The sequence below is a fragment of the Anolis sagrei genome, chromosome 4 (genome assembly GCF_037176765.1).
Source record: "Anolis sagrei isolate rAnoSag1 chromosome 4, rAnoSag1.mat, whole genome shotgun sequence".
Lineage (NCBI taxonomy): Eukaryota > Metazoa > Chordata > Lepidosauria > Squamata > Dactyloidae > Anolis > Anolis sagrei.
Window position 1 is genome coordinate 225,899,676 of NC_090024.1, and position 21,020 is coordinate 225,920,695.

Genomic DNA, 21,020 nt, shown 5'->3' on the forward strand with positions numbered 1-21,020 from the left:
TCTTATGATAGTTGTCACCATAGATTATTGGGCATTGTGCTGCGTTTTAAACTGTTGTTTTTATATGCTATATGTTTTACTTTATTGTATTATATTGTGTATGTTTTTAATGCTCTGTTTTAGGCACTTTCTGCCATATGCAAGCCACCCTGAGTCCCTTTGGGGAGATGGAGGTGGTGTACAAGGATAAAGTTATTATTATTATTATTATTATTATTATTATTATTATTATTATTTTACTGACATAAAAGCACAGTATGTCACAGCAAACGAGATCTATATGCTGGATTTCATATCACAAAATCACAAGTTGAACACTTCCCAAGCGTCTAGGACTGTGTTATGTATCTTGGAATGATGCACGCAGAACCAAGTAAGGTGGCCTTTTGCAGTTGACAGATCATGATTTTGTCAATGTTTACTGTTTCCAAATTCCAGCTGAGATCTTTTGGCATGGTACCCAGTGCGCCAATGATCACTGGGACCACCTGTACTGGTTTATGCGAAAGCCTTTGCAGTTTGATTTTGAGTTCTTGATAGCGGCTGAGTTTTTCCTGTTGTTTTTCTCAATGCGGCTGTCACCCAGTATGGCGACATCAATAATCCAGACTTTTTTCTTTTTCACAATCGTGATGTCTGGTGTATTGTGTTTCAAAACTTTGTCAGTCAAAAGTTCCACAGTATTTTTGCATGTTCATTTCCCACGACCTTTGCAGGTTTATGATCCCACCAATTCTTTTCTGCTGGCAGGTGGTACTTGTGACATAAGTTCCAGTGAATCATCTGGGTCACAGAGTTGTGTCTTTGTTTGTAGGCTTAACTGCTCCAAGGATGCTGAGAGCTGTGCTGGCAGTAGTGTAACTACCAGCAGGTTCAACCAAGTCAGAGAGGTCTCAGCTGAGGAGTGGAACTAAGAGCACCTAACCCATTAGCATTATGGAGAAACAAACCAAAATGAAGTCTATACTGGCTCGGCTGACTCCCAGGATAAAAAGGACTGCGGTGGATGCTGCTGATTGTAGACATCCACTGGCAAGTGGGCTACAGAATCAAAATACAAATGAACATGCCCTGAAGCAGCAGAAATATACAATGCCAGAAAACCGCACTATTGTTATTGTTGTTGTTGTTGCAGCCTTTCCCTACCTTGTGTGTGTTACTTATTAATATTTTTTACCATCTTGACCACACACTGATGTTGATTTCTCCTATGTATCCTGGTCTTATGTGTGAAATGTTGTGAGGGACACTGTATGGTGATAGGTATGCTGGCAAAACCTGCACCTATTGAATTTGGTGGTGTTGTGGCTCAGTTTGATTCTGAGTCTGACGCTGAACCCTGTGAGTCTTGTGAGCCAGAAGAGGATGATGGGATTCAGATTTCTGGGCCTGTTCCTGTGCCTCTTTCTGTGCCTCTCACAGACAGTGCAGCAGAGGGGTCAACAAGTCAGTTCTCAAGGGAAAGGAATGCCAGTGAGTTAGATAATAGCCAGGTGGAGTTGTCTTCGCCTCCTCAGCCTTCCCATGGTGATTTGGACCAAACTGATAAGGAAGAGAGCAGTGAAGATAATGAATTCACGCAGAACCAAGCAGGCAAGAACGCTTAGACTGGGGGGTCAGGAGGAGTTCTTGCTTAGCTAGCAAGAAAGAAGCCAAGTCGGCGAAAGGTCAACGTCATGCTTTCATGATGGGAAAGGGTATTTAGGCTTTTGGCTGACAAAGAGAAATTGTCAGTTCAACATGGTTCTTTCCAAGAAAGCTTCTATGGATTAATCTTGGCTTTAAGCAGCACGCTTTGGGCTTCCTGAATCTTGGTTTTTTTGGGTCTTATGTTTCACTGTTTTACCATGGACTCTTGTTTGATCATTACTTAAAGGATTATGCTTCATGTTTTTGCCTATGGATCTTTGGAACTGAGTTCTTGCATTTAACCTTTGTCTTTGGAACTTTGCATTGCTTACTCTATGTTTTGACTTTGTTTTCCTCAATAAACTACAAAATCTTCAGCTCTTGTGTGGTGGTGTTTGGGAGCAAGGTGAAGCCTACCCTGATTTGCAACAGGTGGGTATGAAGGGGAAGTTTATTTCTGCTAATTTCTGAAGAGTTTATAACTATATAATTTATCTCCCACATTAAGTTTTTTTTAAAAAAAAATCTTAATATGGGAGAGAAGTGGATATATTTCTCCACCCCTAGTTGAAACCCATAATAATGCAATGCTCAGTCTTCATAAAGGTCCTGCTTCCCAGAAAATTAATGCAGAATATATTTTAGGGCTGAACTTTGTGATATATTGCAAATGCTTATGACCCCCTGTTACTTCCTGTTACTTAACCTTTAAAAATATCCTTGCAAAGTAATGAAGCAGGAGAAGCTCGCCCAGTTAAAACAGGTGGTATCATTGTCAAGGAAGCTTGAAGGCTTAACAGTGAATGGAAGGAAAACAGATACATTCGTGTAAGATGGAAGAAGATAGCAGGCAAAATAGGCAACGGTCACAAAAAAAATATTGAGAAATGTAAATGTACTATGATGTGTGGGAAGGAATTGAAGAATGGAAGATGTATGGATGGAGCTAATAATTTTGAAAACACCAATAAAAGACCCAGACCTGCAATGACTATCTGCTTGCTGGACTATAATTAAAAATTGCTAATGTGAAATGAAAAGTAAACTCTGATAAGAACCAGGATAGTGATAACAGAAATGTTTGCAACATTCCTTATGTTAAGAAGGAAGTCAACACAAGCCTTGTGTGTGTTAACACTAATCCAGAAGATCAACATCTGGCCAAGAAACTGAGATGGAGCCAGGATGGATGAAGTCTATCATTAATTTACAATTGTGGGACTACATCAACAGAAAAGACTCAGTCTAATAATGCTCAAAGTGTGACTGACCTGAGGAGTCTGGTTCACCAGCCTCTCTGCTCCATGAGAAGGACAGAGATGGTGTATTCAGAGAGTGTCAGGTATGCTATGGGAAAGCATGATTCTGTACACCTTGGGGCTTCTTTCTCAAGGGAAAAGGAAGAAGTGCGCTTTTGGAGCCTTAGATTTTGTGCAGGGAGTCAGGTTCTGCTGTATAGAAAACAGAGATCTGGTCCTTGGCATTGTGCTTAGGAAAACTATGCATTTTGGAGTTTTGAAGTTATGGAAGTTTTGGAACTATGCGTTGGCAGGCTGCAGAAAAGTAGGATCTGGCCTAACAGGTGCTTCGCCAAAGAGGGAGAAAAGGATATGGTAATCTTTGGGTGAAATAGAATGAATGCATGTACATGTGGTGTGAATGCTGAGTGAAAATATAATTCCACTTTCTCTGTTTGTTAGTCCAGTATAACTGTGGGTTGTTTTAAATCCAATGTAGTTGCATAGAATCTGTATGTCTGTATGTCTAATGTCATTCTTTGTCTACATGCTTTTTCTGTAATCTGATATACCCTCTCACACTGAATAAAAAGAACATTTGCTTTAAAGTTATTGAAAATTCATTCATGACACAACTAAATTAACCAATGTATTTTAGCAAAGCATTTCACATGTACATACTGATCACACAAGTGAAGGACAGACAGGATTGCCTGGGGCATTTGTAGAACGAACGAGAAAGAAGCAGGACTTTGCAAGCCTTGGAATATTCTGAGTTGTGTGCTGGACCCAAATCAAAGGCAAAAGAAAAAGAGATTCCTCATAAACATTAGAAAGAATTTATTGGTGGTAAGAGTTGTTCAGCAATGGACTATGCTGCTTTGGAGTCTGGTGGAGTCTCCCCTCTCTGAAGGTTTTTAAGCAGAGGCAACGACCACATGTTGGAAGTCCTTATCTCTGTGTTTCTGATTTGCAGTGAGTTGGATTGGATGGCTGTTGTAGTCTCTTCCTACATATATCATTCTCACAAGGCTGCCCAATATGCATAGCAGCTAATGACATGTCAGTGGGGTACTGAATCTTGGGTTCACTCAACTTCTCAATGCCAGACCCTGTCTGTCAGTGAAGTGGCATGGAGCTATTCGTTGCTCAGCCTCTGCCTGCTGTTTGATTTCTCTGTTTGAAAAGTCCACTATTATCTATTATATTTAGTAACATGCTGAGCAGTAACAGCAGGATGAAATTGGTCAGGAAGGAATGATATAATCAGAGTTGGATGGGACCCCATCAAACCCCTCTCCTACCATGAGGAAATTCCCTACAAAACATTAGTGAAAAAGGCTGCTTAGTCAGCATGTGTTTTCTTTTCCTTCTCTTGCCATTTAGTAATTGAAATGTTACTAGAACGGGGTTTTTTTTCAATACAGAAATATTTGCCTTTGAAAATGCTGGAACTGTGAAAATTATTATTATTATTATTATTATTATTATTATTATTATTATTATTTTACAGACACAAAAGCACAGTATATCACAGCAAACGAGGTATATATGCTAGATTTCATATCACAAAATCACAAGTCGAACACTTCCCAAGTGTCTAGGATTGTGTGATGTATTTTTGAATGATGCATGCAGAACCAAGTAAGGTGGCCTTTTGCAGTTGACAGATCATGGTTTTGTCAATGTTTATTGTTTCCAAATGCTGGCTGAGATCTTTTGGCATGCCACCCAGTGTGCCGATGACCACTGGGACCACCTGTATCGGTTTATGTCAGAGCCTTTGCAGTTCGATTTTGAGGTCCCGATAATGGCTGAGTTGTTGTTGTTGTTGTTGTTGTTGTTGTTGTTGTTGTTGTTAATATTATTATTATTATCATCATCATTATTATTATTATTATACAGCAGACACATTGCAAGGTAGGGTTACAAGGATATACAGAACTTGTAGAGCCACAGAAGAACAAATCAGTACAATAGTACAATTGCATAACTTGAGAGAGGTGCGATAATGATGTCTGTCATGCCACTATGTATCCAGTTCCGCTGATCACACAAATACTAAGGACTAACCCATCTTTGTGCAATAAAGTCCATAGAGTCAGATTGAAGGTGTATAATAAGAACAACAAACTGATTTGTGATGTCAAAGTCAACTCCCATTATAGGTACTTTCTGTCAGCTTTCTTCAGTACAAAACTTTAGCGCTGTCATGCAAGGTTAAGTACTAGACAGACACAGACAGTACTGAGGAATCTGGACTCAGTGCTCTGTCTTTTGTCAGCAAGAGATCCTTTCTCACTAAAGATTGGTATGCATTCAATTTTCAGCTACTGCATTGCCCTTGAGCTCAGAAACAAGTTCTAACCCTATATATCTTTCTGCTTTTGAAATCAGCATAATTTGATTGAATAGGGCATTCGACAATGGCTCTCTGAAGGCTTTGCTTGCACCATGGGAAAAAGGGAAAAAATAGCCCATGATGAGTCGTTCAATGTTTTATACTGACACTGAGTGATGTGGGAAACAGGCCAGAATCAATTTAACTGCCTTGTATTTAACTTTACAGAAAAGTGCAGGTGCATTTTCCATTTCTGTTTTCTCTTGCTGTTATTGGTTATTATTTTTCTTACAGCCCACTTGTTGTTTAATTGCATATCTCTATGAGGAAGGAAATTTAGCCTTACTGCTTATATATAGAAAATACCATTCTTCCAAATTTATTTTACATTATATATGCAAAAGATAAATTATCATGCATGTCATACCTTGGCTTTAATGTCCTACGAGCTTATAAATAGATGACCAAAAAGCACTTATCTAAAACAAAAACCATAACCCGTATTTTAAACATAATGTTAGAACATTATCATATAAATGGGTAACATCAAGGCAGTGTTTGCAGAGTCAATATTTTTTTAAAGCATCAGAATTACAAACTCCAAACTCTTAGTTTCTCAGATTGCCTTCTATGCTCTAATAGTAAAAAAGAAAAGATTACTGAAGGTGGGACTAAGAAGTTGGAGATCTGAGGATAGGAAAGCAGACAATGAAGAGGAAGCATCTATGCCCACACATTCCAACTGGGTTACCAAATGACCTCAATAATGTAACTCACACAAATTAAGTATTTGTTTATGCAAACTTAGGGAGTTAAGTTAAATAGAGATGGGATGGAGGGATAGACCTGATTTTGCAGAATAGGGAGTCAAATAGCTTTTACTTTATAACAAAGATGGACATTAGAGGACTGAAGCATTTTGACACCACCATAACTGCCATGGCAATGAACACAAATGCTCCATTCATATGGAGTCCCCAGCCTCCAGGTTTTCCACACAGTTGGCAGTGATGAAGCAAGTGAGATGGAGACAAGAGCAACATTGGCAGAAGATGCCAAGCAAATCTAACCAGAAAAGGACTAGAGCTTATTTGAAGACCTACTTCATGGCAATGCAGGCAGCCAAGTAATCATTTTGTTGCAACCATTGCATCTGCAAGGAACCATTCAGCAGAGCTAATTCAACAGGTCTGAGAACTACTATAGACTGATACTCAAGAGAAAATACTGACTTAACAGCCCATTATGAAGACTTTGCACAACACTTGACTGGTGAAATCATTCAGATTCATTCTGATTTGGATGTCCCAGTTGATATAGTTCCAATGGGCTCCTGCTTGTCCACTGTTACTGGATACTTTTCAATGTGTGAAATCAAAGAATGTGGAGAGGATCCTTGGAGAGGTGAGAGAGTCCCCACAAGTGTTCTAGATCCTTGCCTTTCCTGGTTTATCAAACAGGACAGAGGGAAACTGACTATATGCATGAAGGGCAGCTTTGGTCATCTCGGTGGATGATTTATGCAGGGAACTGGACAGAAGTGTGTCCTTGTTGATTGTAATGTTTTTCTCAGTGGCTTTCAATACCATTGACCATGGATCCTTCAGGGATGCCTTGCTGAGATGTGACTTTGAAACACTGTTTTAGTGACTAGAAGGGTGAATCCAGAAGGTGGTGCTGTGAGACTCCTGTTTGACCCTCTGACTGTTTGCTCTGTTTTGTCCCCATGCAATTTAAAATATACATGACACCAGTGGGAAGGATCATACAAAGGTTTGGGATGCAGTGCCATCTATACATAGATGAAAGTAGCTTTACTCTTCCTTTCACCCCAAGCTAAGGATCCTGACCTAGTCCTAAACCAGTGTCTACTATCAATAATGGACTGGATGAGGGAAAACAAACTGGAACTTAATCAAGACAAGACAGAGATGCCCCGACCAGTTGGAAGTCAGATCAGGGAATGGGGATTCAGCCTGTGCTAGATGGGATTAAACTCCCTCTGAAGACAAAGATCCACAGTTTGCTGGTACTCCTGGAGATGGCATTAAACCTGGAGGCCCAGATTTCTGCAATGGCCAGGAGTGCCCACACACTCTTAAAACATGAATGCCAACAGTTCCTTGACATGTTGGATCTGACCATGGTAGCACATGCCTTAGGTACATCCCATTTGAATTATTTTGATGCATTCTATTTAGGGCTAACTTTGAAGAGTATTTGGAAACTTCATCTGGTTCAAAGAGCTGTAGTCAGATTGCTAATTGTGGCTGGCTATAGGGAGCAAACAACTCCCCTGCTGCAGCAGTTCCACTGGCCACCAGTTTGTTTCTGAGCACAATTCAAAGTGCTGGTCATGACCTATAAACTTCTATATGACTCAGTCCAGACTATTTGACAAATTGTATCTTCCTGTACAAACCTGCCTATAACTTGAGATTTCCAGGAGAGGCTCTTCTCTCAGTACGACCGTCATCACAAACATAGTTGGGGGATGTGAGAGAATGCCTTCTCAGTGGCTTCCCGTATGCTCTGAAACTCCCTTTCCATAGAGGCCAGAATGATCCCCTCCTTGTTGTTCTTTCAGCAGGCTAAAATCTATCACTGTAAGAGAAGAAAGTTTTGAAGAACTATTTTTAAAACCTCTGTTGGATCAGACCAAAGACCTTTGTAGTGTAGAATTATACACTGCAGCCAATCAGACACCTCAAAGGGGATCACACAGGCATCGGGAATAGGGCATACCAATCAATGAAACTGTCTTGAAACCAATTTAGACTGTTACTCGGGTCTACTTCACATTTGTGCTCTCTGTGCAATGTCCAAGAGGTTTTCCTTAAATCAACTGCATATTTCTTGGAGAGGTATCTGGAGTTTTTCATGGAGGGTGTGTTTGTTTATTTGGGGGTTTTTTTCAGCACACTGATCAAAGATTCAGATCAAGTATCCAGGCAATTGTACTTCTGGCAGCAGGGGTCCTTCAGGTGTACATTGACAGGTGCAGAATGCATTTTAGATAACAATTTAGATGACTAGTTGGAGTTTTTTTCCACCCAGTATTTCAGTTCAGGAGCAAGTTTTTCTCCTTCACCACCACCCCCATGTTGTGAAGGAAATCAAAGTTGTGAATTCTCAGTCACGAGGAGCACAACCAGAGCAAATATTACAATTGTGTCATTGTACAACGTATAACATTTTAGAAAGGTTCTCACTCCTGAATTCTTTCTTTGATGTCTGCAATATCAAATGGAGATTCTTTTAAACAAAGGTTAGATGGCCATCTGTCAGGTATGCATTAGCTGTGGTCTCCAGCACAACCAACAAGTGGAGTAGATGGCACTTAGGGTCCTTACTTACTATGATTTGATGACTTGCATATTGAACACCTCATCCCACACATTGACCATGGATGGAAATTTTGGTTGGTCTGTTCATGAGAATTTTTGTTATTGCTGTTACATTGTTTCAATGAGATTTGTCACTGCCTTCCTCTAAGGGTAAGGTTGCACTGCTTACCCTTCGAGGATCTAAAAGTCACCAGTGGATTGCCATGGTTAGCCAGGTATTCAAAATCTGGTCTCCCAAGCCTTGGCCCAACTTCATCACAATGTTTGACCTCCAATTCAAAAGAATCAGTGCACCCAGCTAACACACCACTGTCAATGAACAGTCCCTGATTGTCAAGAAATCCAACATCCAAAAAGGTGAATAATAATGAGCCAGACATCCCTAAAGCAATGCAAAAACAGAAGAATGGATATAATCATGACTTACTTATAAATCAGTAAGTTCTGAATGAACCTATAAGACAGGCCTGAGAAATTGAGGATTCAAAACACAGGTGTTCTAAATTTTAAAATGACCTCAGATTTGTCCAGCGTTTTCACAGATATGATTAAATAAAATTGATGTGGAAATTAGAAATGAAATTTGTGAATGAACTGCGTGTGATTGATATTTTATTGCATTTTTTTTAAAAAAAATCAGCACTCAAAAATACATTGAAGATAAGATACAAGTTGTGTATCCCTCATTGGAAATGCTCAGGGCTATAATTGTTTGGGATTTCAGATTCTGGGGATTTTGAAGTATCTGTATTTGCATATACTGTATGTACATTAGGAAAAATCTTGAAGATGGGACTCAAATGTAAACACAAAATTCATTTATGTTTCATATACAATTTATACTTGTAGCCTGAAAGTAATTTTAAACAATAGTTTCAATAATGTACATGCAACAACATTTGTGTACATTGGACCACCAGAAAACTTTCTCAAGACAATTTTGGATTTTTGAGAATTTCAGTTTCAGAATTTCAGATAAGGACCATAAGGAAGGCTGAGTGAAAGAAAACAGACACTTTTGAACTGTGGTGCTGGAGGAAAATTCTGAGAGTGCTTTGGTCAGCGAGAAGATCAATCCAGTCCATACTCCAGGAAATAATGTCCAACTGCTCACTGAAGGGAAGGATATTAGAGGCAAAAAAGAAGTACTTTGTCCACATAATGAGATGGCAGGAAACCTTAGAGAAGGTAATAATGTAGGTAAAGTGGAAGGAAAAAAGAAGAGAGGCCAACCAAGGGCAAGACGAATGGATGGTATCCTTGAAGTGACTGGCTTGACCTTGAAGGAGCTGGTGCTGGCCATGGCCGACAGGGAGCTCTGACACGGGCTGGTCCATGAGGAAACTAAAAGTTGGAAGCAACTGAACAAATAAACAACAAACAATTCCAGATGAATGCTCAAGCTGTACAATACTGAAAAAAGAGTGGGAGGAGGTTGCATCACAGGCCTGTAAAAACATTTGGCAGGGGAACCTTTTTTTTCCTTTGTAGTAAAAAAGAAAAAAAATCCCTTCCCTGCCATATAAAAAGAACAAGATTTGCACTTCATGTGCTGTTGAAATAAAACATTTTTTTCTGAGGAGTTAGTTTGATTTACAGATCCCTTTTCTTTTCTTTTATAGCTCAGTTGGGCAAAAAGGGAAATAAAGAGTCTAAGGGAAAACAATGCAACTTGGTTTTTCCTCCCCTCAAAATTGTGAAGATAGAGATTACTTTCATCAAATGCCATAGATCACAGCTTTTGTTAAAGCAGGATGGCCAGGCTACTTGTCCCTTTATTCTCTTCATCACTTATATAAGAGCATTTGATTTTATCATTTTGCTTTGTATACTTTTCCCTTAGTGCTTAAGGGATAATAGATAAATAACATCTTTGCTCTGCGCCTGAGACAATATATTTCCTCTGAGGAACTCTTCGTGCCAGGAGGACTTTGCATTGAAATAGACGATTGCAGCTCCACTTGTGCCGTGGATTCTGTCTCATCTCTACCAGGATTCATATTTACACTGAATGCACCTTTTTGTTCAAAAATTATCTTTCAAGCCCAATATTTCAGCATGATAAAAGACTTGCAAAAAGATGAGGGACTATAACACAAAACAGGCAGGATGGTGTTTATGTGTCTGTGTGGTAGGAAATTGTAAGGCAAATTCTACCCCAGCTCAAGTTGTTTGAAAATTAAACTGGAAAATCTTCACAAAAGTCATCTAGAAATGAGGTCTTCATTAAAAGTACTTACAAAAGTGCAAAAAAAAAGAGTAATTGGCCGTATTGTAAATATCTTCCTTTAGAAAGAAGACTGGCAATAAGATTAAATAAAATAAACAGGTGCTATGTGTTCCTCATTATATTTAGAGATGTTCTATTCACTTAAGTTGACATAGTTTGCTTTTGCCGTCAGTTGATTTCATTTATCCTCTATGACTAGGGTAGCCACCCCCACCCCCACCACCCACCCCCAAGGAGTATCCAAAAAAAGAGGGGCTTACAGAGCTATGTTCTATGAAATAATGGTTACATGACATTTACCTCTGCTATTTGTCCAGATGTGAAATTAAAAATTATGCCCTGAATCCTGCATGGAAGTAACATAGTTGTAGATGGACTCGCATATGTGGGAATCATAATTGGTTGGTTTTATAACATCTGTATACAGAAGAAAGCTGCTGTTGTTTTACAATGTAGCAGAGCCAGCAAAGCACACTAATGAGCTTCACATAGAAATGAGCATTGGCAATCTTGCTGTTGTACCAATTTAGATCCTGGCAATTCATTGTTTCCAAGGCCTTGCATTATATAGCTAAATCTTTGAGATGGGATTCTGACTAATTGTTGTAATTCAAATAGAAGTGCAATATATCTCATTATAAGAGGAAAGAATACGAGCAGGTTAGTCCACTGCTACCATTTAATAGACAACTTGAAGACCTGTTCCTCTTTCTGATTGATTTGACTACAAAGAAGTTGCAAGCTAAACAATGTTTTGAATAGTGGATATTTTCAAAGAGAACATTGTCTTTTGAAAGCCTTTCAAACAGAAGATCTCTGAAGAGTAAGGCACACTGCCTCCCTATCTTTCACAACAGTCATGCCCTCTGAATGTACTAAACAACAACTCCCATCATGTTCACTCTGGAGTAACTAAATCCTTTTCCCATTTTGAAGGACTTCCTAGATGTGTTTTTTCCCAGTTCTCAAAAGACTTCCTCTCATGGCAAAAGCTTACTTGTGACATAAACCAGTGCACTATGCTTCTCACATTGTGCTCTTGGATTTTACAGAAACAAATTGACAAATCCATAGTCTACTAATGGGAGGATGTGGTGCATGCAGGTCATACTAGGTGCAGAAATTAAGGGGATGTATTGTTCCCAAGAACACCCTGGGCACTGGCATGTCTTGACACAACTTAAAGTGAGGAACACCTCTTCCCAAACCCTCCCCGCTCATTCCACTCTCTTCTCCAATCTACATTTCCCCCTTTTTTTCTTTCTATATGAGTTTTAAATAATATGCCTATGGAGCTAATGGGAGTAAATTTTTGAGACACTAGTGGGAAGGGGTGAATGGCATGGAAATGAAATCATGTACATAATGGTAACTACCATACAGCACTTCCAATTGCATTCTTCCCCCTTTCTACTACACTACCCTCTTGTTTTTACTGCTTTCCGAAATGGGAAACAGTCCCAGTCCTTCTGTTTGCAAATGTGTTCGACTCAACTTTTCTCCTCCTTCTCAGGAGCTATGATTGAGAGGACATTTGTATGGGATTTGGCCCAAAATCTGCCCTCAACTTTACATAAGGTTGACTTGTGTATGAGTTGAGGGCAGGTTTTGGAGGCAAAATTATAAGTTTTGATATGACCCATGGATAAGTCCTTCTGCAGAGAAGGGAAAGAGCCAACACCAGCTCAAGGGATCAGTTACCCTGGCCACCACTGTCAGTTTTGTGTACAAGGCATTCAAAAATCCCAGAAGCAGAATGGCTTTGGAGAAAGGAATGGGAGTTTGTGCTTCTTTTAGTCTTTCCTGGGATAGATCAAGTTTTTTTCACCTTTCATCAATTTGCTCAGAGAAAAATATGGTTCCTTTTTATATTGTATGGTATACTACTTACATTGACTCATGGATAAAGTAACCCAGTTTTTAGGAATCATTTTTTGACAAAAACATCTAGACATGACATCTAGATCTAAGGAAGTAATGCTACCCCTCTATTCTGCTTTGGTTAGACCACATCTGGAATACTGTGTCCAATTCTGGGCACCACAATTCAAGAGAGATATTGACAAGCTGGAATGTGTCCAGAGGAGGGCGACTAAAATGATCAAGGGTCTGGAGAACAAGCCCTATGAGGAGCGGCTTAGGGAACTGGGCATGTTTAGCCTGAAGAAGAGAAGGCTGAGAGGAGATATGATAGCCATGTATAAATATGTGAGAGGAAGCCACAGGGAGGAGGGAGCAAGCTTGTTTTCTGCTTCCTTGGAGACTAGGACGCGGAACAATGGCTTCAAACTACAAGAGAGGAGATTCCATCTGAACATTAGGAAGAACTTCCTGACTGTGAGAGCCGTTCAGCAGTGGAATTCTCTTCCCCAGAGTGTGGTGGAGGCTCCTTCTTTGGAAGCTTTTAAGCAGAGGCTGGATGGCCATTTGTCAGGGGTGGTTTGAATGCAATATTCCTGCTTCTTGGCAGGGGGTTGGACTGGATGGCCCATGAGGTCTCTTCCAACTCTTTGATTCTATGATTCTATGAGTATATAGAGTAAACCTTGTGCAAAGATTAACACTTCTTTGGTTAGCAATGGGGCTTGCTGGGAGCATGCATTTCCTTGGGAATATGAGTCAACATTGTTTTCTTGCTGTTGTGTGAGGAAATACGAGGATTGGAACTTTAATAGTGGCAACGATTTATTTACATATAATACAAACGTGATACATGCCACCAAGTTTTACAGTCCTTCAATATAGTGACCAGCATTGTATACAACCTATTTCCAACAATGTGGAAATCGTGGGACACCTGTTGCAGTGCCTGTTCTGTTGATAGTTCGAATGGAGCAGTCTACTGCCTCAAGAATCTCTGGAACTGTTCTGAAGTGAATGCCACGAAGTGGTCCCTTCATCTTAGGAATTAAGTCAAAGTCACAAGGGCTTAAGTCTGGGAATATGGTGGATGGTAAAGCACTTTTCAGCCCCATCGATTGAGCAAATCAGCCACAACTTGCACTGCATGTGGCCAAGCACTGCCATGCAAAATAATAGGGGCATTCTGCAGAAAGTGTTGCCATTTTTTTCTCAAAGCTGGTCTGAGATGGTGTTCCAAAAATTAGCAGTAATACTGCACATTGATGGTCTGATGTGGGGGAATGGTATACGGTAGGATGACACCATCACAGTCGTACACAAGAATCACCATAACTTTCACATTGCTGGGGTTCTGATAAAATTTCGAAATTCATGGTGACCCGTAATGACGCCATTCGTACAATTTGGCATTTCAGTTCTGGCTGGTACAATCTGGCCCAAGTCTCATCCAGCGTAATGATACAATGTAAGAAAGCCTCTCCTTTGCGCTCTGGCACATTCAATCTTTATTCAACTCCATTGTTCTTGTTTTGAAAACATTGTGGCAACACTTTCTTTAGACCACAAGCTAATACGAGGCTCGGTTATTTGTGTCACTCCACATGTGTGTGACGTAGAAAGGGTGAGTCTTCCTGCTCAGAGGTAAGGTGGTTATGTAACTAACATATGGTATACGTGACATTCTTTGGTTTCGTTGCATGGTGTCTTTACAGCAGTGTTGCTACTATTAAAGTTCCAACCCTCGTAGAAGCACACAAATAGCAGCAAAGACATATCTGGTTAGAAAGAAGTTGGGATCTGGACCTACTGAACAGGGAAGCTAGAAAAAAATTATGTATGTTTTAGTAGGATTTTATATTTTATGATGTTTATTTTAATTTTATTTGTTTGTATAGTTTCCCTTTTTGGCAATTTCATGTTTTGCCTTATATGCTGGAAACGGCCCTAAGTCCCCTTGGGGAGATAGGGCAATATATAAATAAAGTTTTATATTATTATTATTATTATTATTATTATTATTATTATTAAGATGAGAGGGGGGTGCAGAAGGAGAGGGCCTAGGGTTGAAGAGTTAAAAGCTAGTAGTGTTTTAATTTTCCTCATGCCAAAGGAAAGCTAGCTCTCCCATGTGTGAGATAGAGAACTTTTTGCATACTTTGCTTCTTTGCTCTCTGACTCATTTAGTCCTTGTAAACTTATATAACCAAAGCATAGCTGTGAAGTGAAAGTGTGACAGCATTTACAAAACAACAAAGTCTGGAGTTTAAAAATAATAACAACAGACTCAAGTAAGCAGTAGATTCTAAATAAGGGTAGCACAAAGATTGTAAAGATGAAGAAACCGAACTTGGGTAATTTCAGTTCCCTCACTCTCATTCTATATGACCAATTTTTAAAATGTGTGTTTAAGGATTTTCTTGTTTTACTGAACATAATTTTGTTGGATAAAAGAGGAGGGTGTTAAAAATATTGTTCTGTGAGGCAAATTCACTAGATATAGCACTGAAAAGAATATTGCTTCAATGATCCTTAAAAGGTGACAAAAATCACTACCCCACTGATATAGTTGTTTATTTATAGACTGAAAATTAGATACTGGAGAACATTTGGTGTAATCTTGGCAGACATATAATGAGGATCAGAAAATTTGGGAATGTGGGGGATGTTTATCACACATCTCCAATATAGTGAACTTTTTCAGCTGAAATTCTTGATTGCACGTATACTTGGAATTAATGTGATAGACTTCAAATTTTGCCAGCCTCACAAAAAGGGGTGTCAGATATTTTGAGGCACATCTGTTTAATTAATTCAGATTAGAGGAGAATGAAATTAGATTGTTTCTCACTGATCTGAGTATTTCCTTGAGATATTTTCTCCCAAATCCATTTATTATTATTTTTCTTCCTTTCTATGGATGTGCGGATCTATATAGCAATTCTTGCAGGAGTCAAAAAGTATTATGCTTTGTACCTCACTCAATTATGTGTTGCAATCCTGTTTTAATTAACATATATCCTTTTAGAACTTGGAAATAAACTTTGATCAAATGTAATTACAAATGTGTCACGTTTGTGAAGCAATATGTAAATCAACATTCAACCTGTGAGTTACCTTTCTAGCCTCAAAACTTTGCTAGAAAGTAATAATATGCAGTTAATTTCCCCAAACAGTTAATGTATCTGAAATGGATGTCCGAGGCTCTAACCTGTACAGATAACTAAAAACACTAATGAATATTTTTGATAGACAAGTAAATGCGTTGTCCAGGCTAAATGCTTTTGTTTGTCCTGATAGGGTTGAGCCAGTGACTCAGCTGGAGTCTCCTATGTGATGAGTCACCATTCAGTAGTTGGCTGAATGGCTCTATTCCAATTTGGACTAACCCAATAGGCCAATATTTTGAAAAATGCTGTTTATTTAAACTTGCAGTGGGATTTAAACTGCTCATCTAGCAGTGTAGACCAGTTCCAGTCTACAGTATATTTAATAACCTACTAAAAGTCTTATTTCACTACATTTTTATAGAACTATATTCCATTTTAATTGCCATGGCAACGTCCTATGGGATTTTGGAGTCCATAATTTAGTGAGGCCATGACCTCTCCGGCTGAAAACCCATAGCACATCATATGAATATAACGCTATAACAGTGCAGTGAGATAACAGTCCTAAGATTAGAGCGTCTGGAAGGGCTTAGCAATCCAGTGAGTCTGCATATTATGATTATTATTGTTATTGTTACTCATTACTTACAATATTACCCAGCAATGATACAGTACACTGTGTGAAACTGCTGGTTCAAAGAACTGTTTCTATTGATACCATGTAAGCCTGCTAGAGCCCACTTAAGAAGGAGTAGATTGACCCATTAGGCATCACTGAAAAAAAGAGAAAGAAAATGCATCTCCTACACACAAAAATAAGTCAAAACACAAAAAATGTAGTTGTGAAATGTACATATACTGGTTTACAGATTCATACAAAAATAGCTATCACCTTCCCAGTAAAATCCAGTATACTTCAACATAGTAAGAGGAGACTGTGCCTGCTCAGTCAATTTTCCAGGGGCCAACAGTGGAAGGGCAACTTGAAGGCCAATGGTTTCCCTCTGTGTAGCATGCACCCTCCATCATTTCATAGCTAAAAACTGGAATATATTTGGCCAAGCAACATCAGAGTATGGTGAAGACAACATGAACTTTGTTCTTTTGAGTTTCTGGGAGTTGCCTTGCAACATTTCCTTTCTAAATTACATGAGTGCAAATTGTGTTTGCAATTTGAATTCAGTTTGAAGGAAGCTACAGATGAAGAAAGAAGCTGGGGAAGACTGGGGAGAAATAAACTATGTTGAAGATTATAAAAAGCATCTGAAAAAGTGGATCACAGAAGTTTAATCGGGACTGTCCCTGTCAAACTGGGGCAGTTGGTAGTTAAATGTAACCTAAAATTGAATCAGTCAATTTAGAGCAATTCTAATAGAGCAGAGTGAGTAATTGTGATCTTTCAAGTGACTTTTGGCTTACAATTCACGCATGTCCAAACCAGTGGCTAGTGCACAAAAGGATACATAGCACCTTTGAGACTATGAGAAATAAATGTGAAGGATAAGCTTCTGTAGACCATGAAAACTTATGCTGAAAACTTCTTTTTCTCAGTTATTAGTTATTAGGACCTCTTCACACATGCCTCTGGAATTGACGGGCATTGCCACAGATCACGGCAATCATGGCAGCACCCACCCAGGGGGTGTGGTAAACTAGTATCCCATGTCCCAGCTTCCCCTCACCTCATCACATGGGGGGAAGCCTCAGGAAGCCGAGTGAACCTATCTTTCCCTATGGAAAAACAAGAAACTTCTCATCATGTGCTACCAGCTATTTTTCAGTGGTGGCAGAGTGTTTTTTGGCACTTTTGCCATGGAGCCACCCCGAAAGTACTTTTCTGATGTGTGATGGGAGCCAATGGGCTCCATGGCAAAACTGCAAAAACCCTGCCACCACTGCCAATTTTAGCCCATGTGAAGAGGTCCTTAAAGGTGCTACAAGATCCCTTTGCATACTGATTCTGCTACAGTGGCTAGTGGTGAAAGATTATCAGAGATGTAGTCCATAACATCTGGAGGATTACAGGGGATACATTCAATTATTATATTCTGTAACTTGAGGAAGTTGTCGTATTAGATAGAAAGGAACCTACAAAAATGTATTTTCTGAGGATCTACTGAAACTAGGGAAATGTGACACTGTGTCTGTTGAGTTCATTTAAAGTGCTAACATTTAGATTTTAGATATACACTACAAGGAATGGAATTAAAGTTTGTTCCCATCATGTTTCAAATAAATTGCTACCAGTTTTATGTGCTTAGTGTGTCCATTATCTGCTTCTCTTCATGTGTCATTCTTTAAAGACAAAGCTCTTGCTCTCCAGAGGTCATTGGGTCCCAGGTCTCAGCATTCCTCACTTTTGCCTTTTGTCCTTAGGGCTGCTGGAAGTGTTGGAAGCTGCTTTTCAAAAATCTCTGGCAACCACAATTAGCTCATTCCTGTTTTAAAATAACAACACATAGTCAATTTTAAAGGAATTACAAAAAAAAAAAAAACCCAAGGGCTGGAAGACACTACAGTACTAGTCAATCTGTAATTGTTTATAGCTTTCACTCATTGAGTTTATAATCTGGAAAATATTGGAGAAAAGTGTTTGCCGTGGGAAAGGGGAAATCTATAAATATAATTGTGATATCTTTTCTAAGTCAACCTAACACTCTACAAATGTCACATCTGTCATCACTATGTTTCATTTCAGTTTCATTGTATGAATGCACTAATGTCTGGCTAGCTTTGCTGAAATACTGTCTTTGAGATGTTTTGGTAGGGAAAGCCATATCTCAAGGCAGCAATTAAACTTTCCAATTGAATATACACAGAAAAAGTAAGCAGTGTGTATGCGGAGAAGGGAGCATCAAGTTGTCCTTGATTTATGATGACCTGATGAGTTTCAAAGCCATATCTTAAGCAAAGAGTACTCAGAGGTAAGTTTGCCAGTGCTTTCCTCTGAATATAGGCTATAGCCACTATAGCATCTGACATTCCTTGACAATCCTCCATTCAACTAGCCCACCTTAGCTTTAACGATTTAATGGGATGTGGTAGAGATATCACAATAATGTGTATTTGTGTGCATGGCGCATATATGTATACTATATGTAGGCATTACTGACTGGTGTGCATATGTATTATAGATAAAATAGGAGAGCCAATATGGTGTAGCAATTTGAGTGTTGGGCTATGACTTTGGAGACCAGGATTTGATTATCTGCTGGGCTATGGAAACCTACTGACTAACCCTGGGCAAGTCACACAGTCTCAATCCCGGAAAGCTCTGTGATGGGATTTTCTTAAGGTTGCCATAGGTCCAAAGTCCAAAATGACTTGAACACGCATAAGAACAACAATAACAAAACAATGCAAATAATATTGCAGTTACAGCAGTATACCTAAACAGGTATATAATCTTATATCCTCAAAGTTATGTTTATAGTTGAACACATTACAACTATAATAGTCTAATGGGGATAAAATCCTTTTTATAGCATTCCAAACATGAAATACACTGTTCTGCAAAATACACTGTTTAGAAGCTCTGCATTTTATTTTCCCAGTAATGTGTCACCTACACATTTTCAGTTAAATTTTTCATGATATCAATTGAACAGAAAAAAGAACACTCTAAATATTATTTTTCACTCATTACACCTATAAATGTGGAAATTTACTGTTACTTCCTTAGCAGCATCTCAATGGTACATGCATACAGATTCAATTGTGTCAATTGGGTTGTGAGTCCATTCCAAGTTTTAGTCTGAATTTTAAGCCTATTTCAGGACACCACTTTAGATAGTTCCTATAAAGTTTGGGGTAGTACTGCCTCTTATTGTTGTGTGCCCCCAATGCCATCATAGGATTTTCTTTGCAGAATGTGTTCAGAAAGGGTTTGCTCTTGTCTTCCTTTGAAGCTGAGAGAGTGTGACTTACCCAAGGTCATCCATAGCTGAGCGGGGATCATCTTTCAATGTCATAGTTCAACACTTACACCACTACACTGTGCTGGCCTCATAAAACTATAGAGGCAGAAAAGATCATAAGAGCTACCAATTCAACCCCCTTCTGACCTGCAGAAATATACTCTCCCCAAAGATGGGCACCCAACCTCTGCTTCAAGACCTCCAGCTGCTATTGTATAGGTTATCAATAAAATACAATGGGTTGGACTCGAGCTAGTGTGTTTCTCTCTGGCACCAAGAACAAACTTCCTAAATATTTTCTTCCAAAACAATGCAGGCTTCTGGGTCTCCAGAACTACTTTGTAATGTGCTTTAAAAAAACCCGCCACCGCTGCCAATAGAGAGAGAGAAGACATGTCAAAATGGGAAGAAAAGTTTTTCCCACCTGCCCCACAAAATAATACACTGTTAATGCAGGCACCTACATTTTTCTGTCTGAATTTTTCAGGTTTCATCCTCTCAGAAGGAGCCACTATTTTATTGCTTGTGCTGGTGCTGCCGCTACTGCTACTCCTACAACTACTACTATAATATCTGGCTTTCCCCTGCACATTTCATCCATTTTTGTCAAAGAGAGAAAGAGAAAGAGAGAGAGACAGAAAGAAAAAAGAAAAGTGATCAAGTCTTCATTGATTCCCCAATAGAGCAAACAATGTTTCCCTGAGATAAATCAATGCCCTTTCCGAATTTCCAAAAACTGGGTCCAAACCAAATTTTCAGGACAGTACATACCCCTGCTGTACTTCTCTTATATGTGAATTTTTCATAGAAATGTCAATAAATATCATATGAATGTCCACACAAACAGACCCCTTATTCCTATGACCTTCTAAATTATGTTTTTGAGAAGGAGAAAGATTGCAATGTGTGTCTGCTAAACACACACACATATATATGATACAGTGGATTCCATTGCACTGAACTTAATATTATGCTAAATCCCCGAGTTTTTATTGTGCAAGAATTTTTTTGCTGCATCAAATTAAGAACAGCATGGGAATTTTGTGGGAAAATATCACTCTATTCTTAACATCACTGGACTTAGAAGGGGAGCAGAACTGAACAGGGAACTGTGGTGATTTTAATGTGGGTAAGTTGTGAATCTGCTCCACATTGTTCCAATCTAATTGCATCCTCCACTGAACAGAAGATGGGATTTTAAGCATAATCATGAGGAGTACATATGGCAATCATGTTGACCTCTAGCATACACTTCCTGCTTGGAGCAATGCATCAGTGCAATGCAACATGTACATTATATGGCCCACAACCCAAGATATGGGATCAGGGGATTTAAAAAATCCTTATG